This window comes from Ceratotherium simum, chromosome 24 (assembly GCF_057802395.1).
Source record: "Ceratotherium simum simum isolate JZ-2026a chromosome 24, ASM5780239v1, whole genome shotgun sequence".
In the NCBI taxonomy this organism is placed as follows: Eukaryota; Metazoa; Chordata; class Mammalia; order Perissodactyla; family Rhinocerotidae; genus Ceratotherium; species Ceratotherium simum.
In genome coordinates this window covers 25,652,677-25,667,492 of record NC_141923.1, presented here as the reverse complement: position 1 = coordinate 25,667,492, position 14,816 = coordinate 25,652,677, and positions in this window count along the sequence as shown.

Genomic DNA, 14,816 nt, shown 5'->3' with positions numbered 1-14,816 from the left:
CTTTGGCCAAAGTTGAGGGGTGCGGAAGTGTGCTCCACCTGTGGAGGTAGTTGGGGGTGGTGAGCGAATATTTTTGAACAACAACCTAATTGACTGCAAGTGGTAGATAAGAACTAGGAGGATGGAGAGAGGATGGGGTTTCAGATGGCACAGGACTCTTGAGTGATGACAGAGGGGCAAAAGTGGGAAGAAAGGATGCTCTCTACTTTGCTCCCATCCTGAGATACAAGTGGCCCTAACTGAGAATGTTTGGCAAAGAAATCATTTGATTAGAGAAGATACAGGTTTCTGTATTGTGAGAAGTCAAATATGAACAGCAGGAATTCCAGAGGCCACAGAGGGAAGAGTTCCAAAGAGGCATCGGGAGGCAGCTGGCTACCTAGAGACGGAGAGCAACCACCTGAGCAGGGAAGTTCCAGCCTTAGGAATAAAATTGGCAGAATACGCACACACACAAAGCTGTCAGAAGAGCTGGGGCTGACCCAAGGTAAACTCTCCTGGAGCCTTATTATTCTGGGAAGGTATTGTAAAGATCAGCCTCCACATTGCCTTGAATGGGGCTCCGTGTGCTGGCTCTTTCTGACTAACCGAGGAGGGCAGATGCTTCCCGGGGAGGAGATGTTTCCAGGGAGAGGCAGTCACAGCTCCGGACTATACTTGGGATTTCACAATTGCTTTTACTCTGACAGGGTGTTGGGAACTTGTTTTTTTTTTTCACTACAAATAAGGAAGCGAGAGGGTGGGTGTGGGAAGGAAACTATTTTAATGGAGATACAGTAATAGAAATAACATCCATCCTTGGAAAGAGACTCTAGGAGAAAGATGGATGGGGGTGGAGCACCTCAGGCCTATACTTTATCTGTTTGCAGAGCCTCTCACTACCTTTCCAAGTGTTCTTGACCTTCCCTTCCCCACTAGGCTGTAAGCTCATTGAGGGTAAGGCTGTGGCTGTCTTATTCATAGCTCTATCCCCAGTGCTAGCACCACACGCGGAACATAGGAGAAGCTCAATAACTATTTTTGAGTGGATGAATAAATGAATGATAAAAAATTTTAACGCTGGTATATCTGTTTCCCCTTAAAGGAACTCCAAACTTTCTTTTGGTCATATAAGTCAATAAATATTCGGGGATGTCTTGACTATCAAGCAAGTGACCTGGCTCCAGGTGTTCACAGAGAGTGAGACATACTCCTTGCCAGATGGTTGCTTATCTTCATTTTCAGCTTAAGGAACAGTAACTAACAATTCAGAGTATATAGAAATGTTTCAAGCCTCAGTTTGCCCATCTGCAAAAGGGGGAGGCTCAACCAGATTCATTCAGGTTTCTTTCCTACAAAGCTCCTCGGAGACTTTAATGTTGTTTTGTTCATTGTGAATCTCTAAAATGGCGAAAACAGTTTGATGGCTGTCTTAGCTCAAGTGCTATAACAAATATATCATAGAGTGGGTGGCTTAAACAACAAACATTTATTTCTCACAGTTCTGGAGGCTGGGAAGTCTTAGATCAGGTGCTGGCAAATCAGATGTCTGGTGAGGAACTGCTTCCTGGTTCGCAGATGGTTGTCTTCTATCCTTAAATGGCAGAAAGCAGAGAGAGGAGGAAGCAAGCTCTCTCATGTCTCTCCTCATAAGGACACTAATCTCATTCAGGGGGGCTTCACCTTCACATCCTAATCATGTCCCAAAGGGCCCCAACTCCTAATACCATCACCTTGGGGATCAGGCTTCAGCATATAACGTTTGCTATTGACAAATATTCTGTCAATAGCAATATTTCTGAAACATACTTGACCATGAAGACTTTTTGTTTCCTTTTTTTTTGTTTTTAGAGCATCTTGTGGGATTGGTTTTTTTTTTTTTTTTTGTGAGGAGATCAGCCCTGTGCTAACATCTGCCAATCCTCCTCTTTTTTTTTTGCTGAGGAAGACTGGCCCTAGGCTAAAATCCGTGCCCATCTTCCTCCACTTTATATGGGACGCCGCCACAGCATGGCTTGCCAAGCAGTGTGTCAGTGCGCCCCCGGGATCTGAACCTGTGAACCCCGGGCTGCCACAGTGGAGTGCATGCACTTAACCACTTGCACCACCGGGCCGGCCCCGGAATTGGTTTTCTAAGGAGCACACTTCAGGAAAGATGGGTTAGGCTAATTCTGGTGGACTGATCCTTGTTGTAGAATTTCTTCTGAAGGTCGTCCCCATCCCACCTTCATAGGGGCACTTTCACCAAACTTAATGGTATTTTGTTTTTTTTCCTCTGTGGTCAGGATGGGGCCAGCTGCTTTCTAGAGCCCCCAGTGGGTTCAGACATCTAGTTATCCTTTATCCTGATGATGTTGGGGGTGGATGTTCAGCTTTCAGGATTGGGTCGTACCTGCTAACCTCTATTTTGGTCCACTATCCCCAGAGCAGCCGTGGCTCACCCCTGAGCACCCTGCACCCCAGGGAGGATTTGAAGCATCCGGGATAACTGTCTCTCTGGAGGCTTGGGAAAAAGGGACTGGGTTGTGTAGGGCTGTGGCCAGAGGTTGAGAGCTCTGAACATGTCAACACAGAATAGAATCAGGAATTCTGAAAATCAGACAGTTCCAAAGTAAGGCACTAAATCTAGAACAGGGGCTATTAGCTGCTTTCTTCCTCTTTTGGATTATCTTCTTGGATAGGATGTGGTCTCAGGTATTTGATCAACCTGGCTATTCAAGTGTATGGGGAATGGCTGTGGATGGTTAAGAACTAGGTATAGGGATCAAGTTCATGCTCCTCTCCATAAGAGCAATGATCTCCTAATTGGACTCTCTGTATCCTGACATATTCCTTTCAAAACCAGTTCACATCCCATCTAAAGCACAGACTTTATCCCATTACTGCCTCTGTTTAAAATCTCTCAATGGCTCCCAAGACCCCTTTAGCTTGGCACCCAGGATCTTTGGAACTCTGCCCTCAACATGACTTTTTAGCTTTACATTTTTCCCCACTCTTTTCTCCCACCCACCCTATGCTCCAGTCAGATAGAACTTCTCATTGCTTTCTGAATACCCTATGATCTTTCACATCTCCCTGCCTTTATTCATGCCTTTCCCTCTGCTGGCGTACCTCCCCTGTGGCTTGGTTTAGTAAAACCCCTCATTCTTTAAAGTGCAGCTCCACGATTTGTGCTCACATAACACTTGTACATATCTTTATTAAAGTACCCATCACCTCCCATTATGATTGTTGCTCGCATGTCTGTTTCCCCTCACTCTCTAAGCTCTGGGTAGGATCCCTGGGACTTCGTTCAGGGTCTTATGTGGTGCCTGGTAAGTGGCAGGTATTTATTGGAAGTTTGTGGAATGAATGAATAAGTGTGAGTGGTGTTGAATGAAATGGAGATTGTGACCTCTTAGCTCCCTCTGGTTACCCTCTCTTAGGCACTCACCTTTCTGTATATATAAAAAGACTTCCCTAATTTGAAATAACAGGTCTAGCCTGGCTTAGCAGAGAGATGGAGTCATAGGGTATTTTTAAAAAGAGATGTAATTTTGTCACCTTTCAAGCATAGCACAATTTTTTTGTGTGTGTGTAAGGAAGATTAGCCCTCAGCTAATGTCCGTTGCCAATCCCCCTCTTTTTGCTGAGGAAGACTGTCCCTGGGCTAACATCCGTGCCCATCTTCCTCCACTTTATATGGGACGCTGCCACAGCGTGGCTTGAATAGCGGTGTGTAGGTCTGCAGCAGGGATCCAAACCTGTGAACCCCCGGGCTGCTGAAGCGGAGTGTGTGAACCTAACCCCTATGCCACTGGGCCAGCCCCAAGCATAGCACATTTTTAAAAGCTAAGATATAAATAGGTACTAATAAGTAAAGTGGGAAAATTAATGCAAAATTACAGGTTGTGTTAGTTCTGATTGTATAATAATGTATCATAAACGAAAGACCATAAACATTCTAGAATTATTCACTGAGCCCTGATGTTGAAGCCATGTTGATAGAATAATTAATTTTTTGAGACTTGAGTTTGAAAAAGATACTTATTTTTTATTTTAAAAACCTTAAAGTGTTTTTACTGTTAAGTAAAACCTAGAACTTTGTAGAGAAAGATGTAATTGGAACTTTCTACCTTTTAAGGATAATAACTGCGTTTGAATGTTTGCAAATTCCAGGTTTGCAACCCTAGATGAAGAAGTTTATCATTATGTAATAACTCACTGTTTGTTACAGGGCAGCATCTGGCATAGGTGGGTCCATTGTGCGCCATCCAAATGTGTTTAATTACTGCAAGATAAGCCATAGGTTTCATTTCATATGCCTGTTGTAATTGATGGGTGGGTAGTCCATGTCTAGACTGTTGGGTTGAGAAGGATTCTGAGGCTCCATCTGGTTGAATAGAAAGGTTCTATGATTGATTAATGAAGTGTGCTGTGGACATGTGAAGGGAGGATTCATGTATTTACTTTCTTTATCTAACAGATCCCAGAAACTGTGATTTAATGCTAATCAGTGTCACATAATCATAGAAACATGGGACTTATTGCTCAAATGCCTGAATTTAAGATTCAGTTACATCACTTACTGGTTCTGTGACCCTGAACAAACCATGTTCTCTCTCTTCAGTTTCTTCGTATGTAAAAGAGAGTTGAAAAAATTGACACCTTACTTGTCACTATGAAGATAGATGAGAGAGTGTTTTGCAAATTCTGAAGTACTTTAGGCACATTAGTGCCTACTATTTTTAATGAGGCTTCTGAGGTCCTTCTGTATGTACTTAGTACTGTTTGTGTGCTCCGAGCATGTGATACATGATGGTCTCCATGTGTATTGCCTGCTTTACATTCTCTGCTCGCAGTGCACAGAAGCTGTGCTGATTCACTGACTTGGCCCACCACCTAGCCCAGGGCTCTCACCAGGCTCCCATCTTTTTGGTTCTCTGTGGTGGTGTCCTTCAGGACAGGCAATTACACTCAAGCTGATGGGGTTGGACCACATCGTGGGGTTCATAGGCTTGGAGGCTCCATGTTAAGCGCTCATAGTAAATTCAGAGCTAAGGACTTGGACTTCTTTTCCTTACCTGCGTCGGAACTGGGGATCTAGAACCTCATAGAGCGTTGACCAGGATAACTGGGATGACTCAGTTCTATTCTACATCTCATCCTCTAGGAGGCGAGCTTGGGAATATTCTCATGGCAAAGGAGCAAGAGTGAGCAAGAAGAAAATGTAAAAGTAGTTTTCAAGCCTCTGCCCGTTTCGTTTTTGCTAACATCCCATTCAGCCAAAGAAAATCATGTCTGAGCTTGGTGTCAAGAGTTGGGCACAGTAATGTTAGATGGTAAAAGGCACGAATATAGGGAGAGATGAGGAGTTTGGGTCTTTAATATTAACCAATTACTGGAGAGATCTCTAAAATCATGGTGTGAATAAGGTGAACGGAAAAATAGCAATGATGGTGATGGTAATGGCTAACGTTTATTGAATGCTCACTGTGGGCCAGCCTCTGTGCTAGGAGCTTTATGTGCATTCCCCACCCTGCCCCATATCCTCATAACAAGCCTTTGCTGTAGGTACTAGTATTACCTCCCCTATTTTACAAATGGGAACCCTGAGGTTCAGAAGGATTAAGTAATTGCCAAAAGTTACATAGCTCCTAAGTGGTGGAGCTGGGATGAGAATCCAGTTCTGTCTGACTCCAGAGTCTAGCTCTTAACCAAAACTCAGAATGCCAGAACCTCGGGGCAAGGACACCCCTTGAAATTTACCGAAAAGAAGCTTAGGACAAATAATGGGCAGCCCCATTTCATACTGAGGGTGATAAACTCAAGGAATGTGTCCCTCTCATGAGTATTTACTGATGCCAGGACCTGTGAAGGGTGCAAGGGTTATAAGACTCAGTCTCAAGCAAGGATGAATGAAAAGGCAAATCTGCTCAAGAAAAGTTTGTATCAATGACAGTTTCTTTGTTAATTTTTTGGGGGAAAGTAGGAGATTTTAGAGACAGGCCCTTAAATGTTGAGGTTGCTATGGTGCAGTGGTTTTGAAACTGTTCTTTGGGACTGGAGAGTTTTCTATGATAAAATCCCGAGGACCATTGTAGAAGTAAAGGTGGAGGCCTGGAGGCAAGATTCCACCTCCCGCTTCTGCAGGGCAGCTCTGCTTTTAACTGTCAGATTTGAGGGTTTGGTGCACTATTTCTTTTTTTGGAAGAAGTAAGGGTCTCTGTGGCCTAAGAAAGGAAAGGCACTGTTCTCTTGGAAAGATCCCTGGTCAAAGGGTCCCAATACTTGGGCTCTGGTTCCCCTTCTGCTACTGCCCAGTTGTGCAATCTTAGACACCTGCCTGATTGCCCCTGGGCTCCTTCCTCCCTCCCTCATCTACAGAATGAGGGATTTGAACCAGGTGGGCTTCACCGTCTTCTCCAGCTCTGATATTCTTTATCATCAGCTGGGTAGCTGTGCCTGATATACTATCAGCGGTGGGATTCTAGAACTGGTCTGCCAATGGTCTGACCCAGAAGTCTCTCCCTTGAGTCCTTCCACCTTCCATCTGCTTCCTCACCTTAGTCCAGTTAGCAAACATTCATCTATGACTAACTCTGTGTCAGGCCCCATACCCACCTTCCTTCCAAGCTCGTAAGCTGCTAACACTTGCCCTGGTCTGGGAGAGTCCCAAGAGCGTCCCCTAGCTGTGCCTTCTCCTTGCCACCTCACATCTTCCTTTCTTCTCTTTCTGCCTCATGTCTTTAGGCTTCTCTACAGGACAGAGTATGAGGGTTAGTAACAATTTACACCCTGTAGGAGTTGGCAGTGGGGGCAATGGTCCCTGGGGACCTGGGGGTGTTGCAACAGGTAGGGTCATTGGGTCATTGAGCCCTGCCCAGCCACCCATAGGGATGCTAGGTTCATCTGGCCAAAGTACTTTTCTGATTTTAGACCCCTTTCCTCTGGCTGCTTCCCTCTGTCAGGTGGTGACTTTCTGAGCAAAAGTAGGAGCTGAGGTCTAATTGTTCGATGGCGGTACCTGCATCTCCTGTTCTCAGTTCCTAGGCAACAGATAGGACGGGAAGATGTGGAGGAACACAGTTTCCCCATGAAGTATGGAAGGAAAGAAGGCTGGACAGTGCTAACTGGTACCCCAAAGCTATTTTAGATAGAGGAGACACAGGAATGGAGACCTGGAGGAGAGAGAGTGGAATGTGAGAAGGTTTGGGGAATGGCACTCCAAGTAGCAGGAACAGCAAATGCAAAGGCTCTGAGGATGAACTGCACTTAGTGATTTCTGACAGCACCAAAGGAGCAATGTGTCTGGGGCCCAGTGAGCAAGGGGATGAGAAAGAATGGGTGAGATTAGAGAGGTGGCTGGGGACAGACCATGGAGGGTCTTGTAGACTACAGGGAGGACTTTGGATTTCATTCTGACCATGTAGAGAAATCATTGGAGGGTTTTGAATAAGGGAGTGATGACTTCCATTTTAAAGGTCACTCTGACTGCTGTGTAGAAGCTATCCCTTAGTGGGCAAGGATGGAAGCAAGGAGACCTGTTAGGAGGGTTGTACGTAGTCCAGCAGAGAGAGAAATATGGGTAATAGCAGAACTGATCAGAGTGTAGCCGAAGCTCTCCCCTATGATCACTGGGCCAAGCCTGAAATTTCCTGCCAAAGAGTCAGGGAACCCTGGGGAGCCTGAGGGTGGAGAGGGGGAGATGGTCGATTGGGTGGGGCTGTCGCATGGACTCTGGAGCCAGACCTAGTTCTACCTCTTATTAACTGCATGACTTTGGGAAAATTATTTAATTTCCTGGGGGTCTCAGTTTACTCATCTATAGAATAGTAATAATAATAGTTGCTACTTCTTAGAGTTTTTATAAGGATTAAATGACTTCAAGCGTAACATACTTGTAGTAGTGCCTTGCACAGAATAGGTGTGGTATGAGTGCTGCTGTTGTTGTAAGCTGTGTGTGCTGGGAGAACTGTGTAACAACCTTTCCAGTGGCTTCCCAAAATCATGGGGGGACCACATTGCCATTGGCCTTGGTCCTGAACACACTGATCAGCTCTGTCCCCTTCTCAGAGGCTGTCTTTAGCCTGCCCTGGACCCTTAGGCTCAACCTTCACCCTCATCGTAACCCTTCCTAGAGATGGTGTTCCCAGGACATCCCTGTCCCTGCTTCCTGCCCTCACACGCCCCACCCTCAGCCATCGCATTACACTGCAGGAAGCATGGTGTGGACCTCACACCTCCGAGGTGTGCACCCCACAGATGTGGCTGTGCCAGGCCCTGCATTTGCCTCGTGGTGAAGCTGGGGGCTGCCTCGTCTGGCTCTGCACAGCTCGAGTCTGTCCGGAACCTCTGCGAGTCCGTTCTGCTCTCCCCCTGCCAGCTCTAGCACCACTTGCTTTGTTAATGGAGAATTTGTCAAGTAATGGGAATAATTAGCACAGTGGGGGCCTTACTGTGCCCTGGAAAGAGAACAGAGAGAGCCATCCCAGCAGCCCCAGACATGATTGCTGGGCAGGCTTATTTTCTCTTGTCTGAGTCTCTCTCCCCATCTCTCGCATGTGTTTGATTTTTTTCTCTTTGTGTAGAGAGAGTTGGCTAGGAGAAAAGACCCATAAATTGCACTCTTGCTGGGCTGGTGCTGTGAAAGCTGGATAAGATTGTCTTCTTGGACTGAATAATTTCCCTCTCCCCTACCTCTTTTAGGGGGGAAGATTGCCTAAGCACCTAGTTGCTTTCCCCCCTCCCTTTTTCCTCCTCTTTCCTGTCTCCCCTCAGCCCTCCCCTTTCCCCTTCTCCCTGTCCCCTCATGTAAAGAACTCACTGACTCTCAATTGAATCCTTTTTTAATGGTCCCAAGAGGCGAGGATCTTGAAGGGTGATTATCTTCATTATAAATTATTAACTCTCTCAGCAGCCAGATGGCTTCCCAACCCGTAGCTTGGAACTCTGGGCAGGGGAGGCTTGCTGGCTGGGAAAGGAGGGGACAGGAGAAGGGAGGAGGCTGAATGGTGAATGACCACAGCTTCTTAGGTTGCTGGCTGCACCTGAGATGATAGGGAGCCTGTCAGCACCTTGCAAGGCCTGAGTCTTGTGGTCTGCAGGAAAGGGTTTGTTGTTGTTAGTTTTTGCATGCTAGACAACTCAGGGCTCCCTTGGGGATGGAGTAGAGGTGGTAGGCAAGGGAGAGACTAATGCCATGAGTTGCTTTGGCATGAACCTTAAAGGATTGATGTAAGTGGTAAGAAGGCATGATTATTACCTTATGTTGTATAGTCTTTTGCCTCCTTGGATGTTCACACCATCCTGGAGGGTATATTCATTGCTCTCTCCAGTTTATAAGAGAAGAACTAAAAATTGGATAGATCATAGAGTTTCCCATAAGGTCACTTGGCCAATAATTATTGGAAAGACAAAGCCTGGTTCTTACTCCCAATCCTGTGGTCTTTCCCCCACACCAGACTTCTCCCCAGTTGCCTATGCCCTACTCATCCTTCAAGTTTCCATGCAAGTTCTCCCTCCTCCAAGAAGTCTTCCCACTTACACTAGGCTAGAGTCAGCTCTTGTTCCTATGGACTCTATTGCACTCCATGCAGAGATCTATGTAGTACTGAACATACAACTCCAAAGGGTGTCCTGTCTCTGCTGGGATATCCCCAATGACAGCGAAGCCCACTTCACCCGGAGGTGGTCTGTGTGTAAGATAAAGACATAAATACTCTTCCTAGAACTTCCATTCACTAGACAGAATTCTATCCTTGAGGGCCATAGAGAACCTGTGGGATCTCGCTTCCAGTGTAAGAATGCTTTAGACTCCTGAAGATACTGTTCATGCTACTGCTGAGTTGCCTCCGTAAGCTCAAACAGCCTGATACCTGGAAAGGTTTCTCATATAAAGAGACTTATGTGTGACTCTTAACGTTGTCTATGTCCTTGGGATGAAGTTTAAAAGATGTCCCTCTATCCAGCTTACTCTCCCTGAGCAGGCCAGGTGAGACACCAACATTGGTCATGCTGCCAGGATGAAATATGAGCATCAAGGATAGTAGTAACAACAGCAGCAGCGGCGGTGGCAGTGCCTAACATTTACTTGATACTTACCTGTGCTGAGCACTGTTCTAAGGGCTTTACCCTGTATTAGGTGACTTACTATGATAACTCATTATTATCATCTCCTTTTTATAGATGAGGCAACTGAGGCACAGAGAGGGTAAGTGACTTGCTTGAGGTCACAGAGGCAGCAAGTGGTGGGTCTGAGATTTGAACCCAGGAAGTCTGGCTCCAGAGCCCATCCCTTTAACCTCTATGAAAGGGACACTCACCTTAGTACCAGTGTTCTATTTTGGACCCCAGAAACCGACCACTGCCACACTCAGCAGAGCCTGCTTCTCACCGTTGGTCCACCTACTTAAATTATTTCGGCTCATATCTTTCCTCTCTACTAGCATTAAAGTGCCCTGCAAGGTTTGAGCATTTTTTATTTATCTTTGTATTTACACCATGGGTGCTCCATGGTTGAAAAACAGTAAACAAAAACACTTCCTTTCAGTTTATCACCCTCCACGTTACCCACACCTCTCTCGAAGAGAGGAGCTCAGAATAAAAATCTAATGGCAAACACCAAATTGATACAGATGATCATCTCCCTTTTCCTGTAAGTTATATTTTAATTAATGCAGTCTAAAATTACATTTGGTTATCTGGCAGCCACAAAACACTATGTATATATCTTGTCTATTTAATTCCTCAATTCTTATTTACTATATAGTTATAAGTTGTACCTTCCATCTTTATGCATTGTTTATTTTGGAGGATCAAGTTATATAACTTTCCATTTATTTCCATCAAATTTTGTCTTGTTAGACATAGGCTGTAGTTTAAACCTACATGACCTCTTGGGATTCTGCAGCATCATCTGGCATGCGCTCCAACTCTCAGTGTCAGTTCATCCACAAACATGACCAGGTCCACCCAAGCTCTTCCCTCTTCATCCAAGCTCTTGATGAACATGCAGATTGGGACAGGGCTGGATCTCGCACACTGGCTTCCCAAAGGACTCACCATGCCATTCTTTGAAGCTGTTGCTTAGCCAGTGACAAGTCTTGGTTCTGTCCACCTCACATTCCTCGTATCATAAGAAACTTCCAAAAGATCGGCTGAAGTCCACTTATATATTATAATTCCTGTGTGTCTACTATAATAGATTAGTGTTCTTGACAGAAAAGGAATTTAGACTAGCCTGATGTGACTACTTCTTAGTTCTTACAGAAAACTTAGTTTTAAAGAAAGAAAACTGTTATAGTTCAAAGTTTTTAAAGTCTCTTCCTTTCTCTCCTCATCTCCACCCGCTTTTCAGCACAATATAAACTTCAAGCACCCTTCTCTATATGCCCATTTGACAGACTGAAATTGAGGTCCTTGGAGGCTGTCTCCCTTCCCTTTCCTGAAGGGGTAGGGACAGTGAACCAAGGATGGGGTAAGCTTGGTGGCTGAAGCATCTTTAAGACGAGAAGCAGCTCAGCAGATTTCAGGGCAAGAAGAGAAGATGGAAGGAGGAGTGGTATTCTTAGACAGGAAAAAGGAGTGCAAGAGAGAACTGGGGACTGGGAGGAGAGATGGATGGCGAGCTCCCTGTTACAAAACCTGGTGGATGTTTGCCCGTATTTTCCTAGATTAGAGATTGGTTTTGATTTAGGGATCTGTAAGTAGGGGGTTCCAGCCTACAAAGAGAAACCAGTAACAATTTTCTTTAAAACTCTCCTTCAGGAGACATAATAAAAATAGTAGATGAACACATATTATGTATCAGGAAGTATATTAAGTTGTTTTCATTGAAATATAACATACATATAGAAAACATACATCATAAGTGTACAGCTCAGTCAATGCATTTTCACAAACTGAGCATAATGTGCAACATCCTCCAGATCAAGAAATAGAACTCCTTTCCCACCTTTGCCTTCTTCTAGTCATTAACTTCCCAAAGCGGGGCCGTGATTCTGACATTTAACAGCATGGGATGATTTTGCCTCTTTTTGTACCTTATATAAATGGAACATGTACAGTATGTGATTTTCTGTGAGATTCATCCATGTTGTTCTCTAGAGATGAAGACCAATCATTGTCAATGCTGTATAGCATTTTGCGTGAATAGACCACAATTTATTGATCCATTCTATTGCAGATGGACATTTGGTTATTTTCTACGTTTTGGCTACTATGAATAATGTTGCTATGAACATTCTTACACATGTCTTTGGTTGGACGTATATAAGCATTTCTGTTGGTATATACCTGAGTGGGGAATTGTGGAGTCATGGGGTAAAAATGTTCAGCTTTAGTAGCTACTGCCATGCAACTTTCCAAAAGTGGTTGTACCTCTATACATTTTTAAATTTAATAAAGTTCAAAACTACCCTATGAGATAGGTATTATCATTCCCATTTTTTTGGATGAACAAACAAAGGCTCAGAGAGTTGTCCAAGGCTAAATAGCTATAGTCATGGGTTTGGGTTTAAATCCAGCTCTGCCCGATGCCAAGGCCCATGCTCTTCATCACTACCCTGAGCTGCTCTCATATCTTGGAGAGAATTCATGCCCTCATCTCCCTCACTGCGTGTAATAGAACTTACGCTGTTGCATTGAGGTAGAGAGGACTGAGTGTGTGAGGCTGCCCTAATGGCGTAGTGTCAGGAGGGGCATAGTTTAGTTGAGGGAGTGAATCTCTGAAGCTGTCATGCTAGAATGAGCCTCCATCCCCCTCCAAAGCACACAGAGATAGAAGCATGCCCACATCCTATGCCTCTGCCCAAGGACATTGGCAAGTGGGGTATAGACCATTGGTGGTGGGGGTGAGACATCTGATATGTGTCTCAGGTCACAGGGAGTCCTGCCAGGTATGGATGGCCACATGAGATGGAAGCTCCTATGGATGTGTCAATGACAGTGTTTTTGAACATCCAGTATTAGGAATATATTAGTTAGGACTCTTCTGTCAGACCCCAACTCAAGCTTGCTTAAACAAACAAACATTTTGGTTCATGTAACAAAAGTCCCAGGATCCATTGGGCTTCAGGCCTGGCTGCGTCTACATGCTAAAACATCACTAGAAATCTAACTCTATCCATCTCTTGGCTCTTCTTTCTGCTTTGTTGTTTTCATTCTTAGACAAGTGCGTTCTGAATAGTAACAATGGTATCTATCATTAACTCTGGACTTCATTCTAATAGCTTGATAACATGGTCAGAAAAGAGGGTCCTTCTACCAATAATTCCAGCAAAATCCCAGGGTTAACTCTAATTTGACTCAGTTGGGGTGACAGGCCCATCCCTAAACTAATCACATGGCAGGGATTAGAATGTTCTACTTGGCTAAACTGGGTCATAGGATCTGGGATTGGGATGAACTCCACCTGAATGACCTGGAGTGAGGTTGGTGGTGAAAATCATTTTACCTTCAAAGTGGGATGAGGGTACAGGGAAAGGTGGGCAAGTAAAATCAACAGAGAACCATGATAGGGATTTTCCGGTCCTAGTAAGGGGCATAAGAGGGAAGCTAATGAGAAGTTCTAGAGGAAAAACTGGCAAGCCCAGGCTGGGGACTGTGGCATGCCAACAAGGGCTGGGCGTGAGGACAGTCACCATTATGCCTTCCCACACCCATCCTGGTTCTAGACACAGGCTCAATTTTCTCCCAAGTCTGTCTCAAGGAAGCAGAGGAACTACAGGGGGGAGGTGGAAGGGCAAATGGCAGCCAGCTCTTCTGAGGTATGCCTGTGGCAAATAGCCAGCGTGTCAGAGTTATGTGAGGGTCCCCCTGCCTCCTAAGCAGCCGGATTGTGAGACATTTGCAAAAATGTTAACCCCACATAAAAAGTGTGCCGTTCAATAATTATGTAAATTAGCTGGCAATTAGATAATGTCACTCACTTTCCCTCTTCTGCTAGATTCCCACACAACAGATAAGCCTTTTGAGCTTCTGTACTGGCCCGGGCCCTCCATGCATTCTCTGGGGCAAACCATCCTCACCCATGGCTGCCTGGGCCCTCGTATGACTCAAGAGAGGGTGGCAGTTGGAGAGAGCTCTCTGGCTTCCATTTTCCTATTTCTTGAGCCTAGACTACTCCCACCAGAGGGCCAAAGAAGGCTAAAGGATAAATGCCTGGGGCAGTTGGCTCGAGGCCTATCATGTTTAACGTAAGGACCTCTTTAGCTTTTGGCCATTGTGGCAATTTCCCAGAGGCCGCAGGAATGTCCACAACCCAAGAAAGAAATGGAGGGCCTTTAGGGGAGAATATGGGCAGACCATAGGGTGTCAAGTCTAGATAAACCCCATTCTGATGTTACCAGTCCTGAAATGAGATTCTGCCTGGCGCCTGTGGGAAAGAAAGCTTGGTTTTCCTCAATCAGCCTTTTTGATCCCCCATCATGCAGGACCAAGAACATTATCTCCAGTACTGGTCTGGGCTGGAGGGGAAGGACTGTGAATCTGATGGGAGAGGCTCAGCAGGCAGGATAGAGTGGCTACCGCAAAGCAGGCTGGGTAAATTCCCATGGTCCTCCTCACAGGGGAGTGTTCCTGGGCCGCATAGTTCTTAATTCGTGGGTTTCCCAGGATCACCAGGTATGTGCTGCTTTGATCTTTAGGGTCATCTGAAGTTGGCATCCAGAGAACTGCGGGGGCTCAGGATTGCTGTTGTTGTGTAAAGCAGGGTGCTGTGGAGGCCACTGCATGGAATAGAAGTCAAACGAGACATAGGGATGCTCCTCAACTTCTGTTTTGACTGGTCATTCTCTCTACATATGCTTCCTGAACTCCCACTCCATGCCAAGGCCCTGTGGGGCACCATGGTGAAG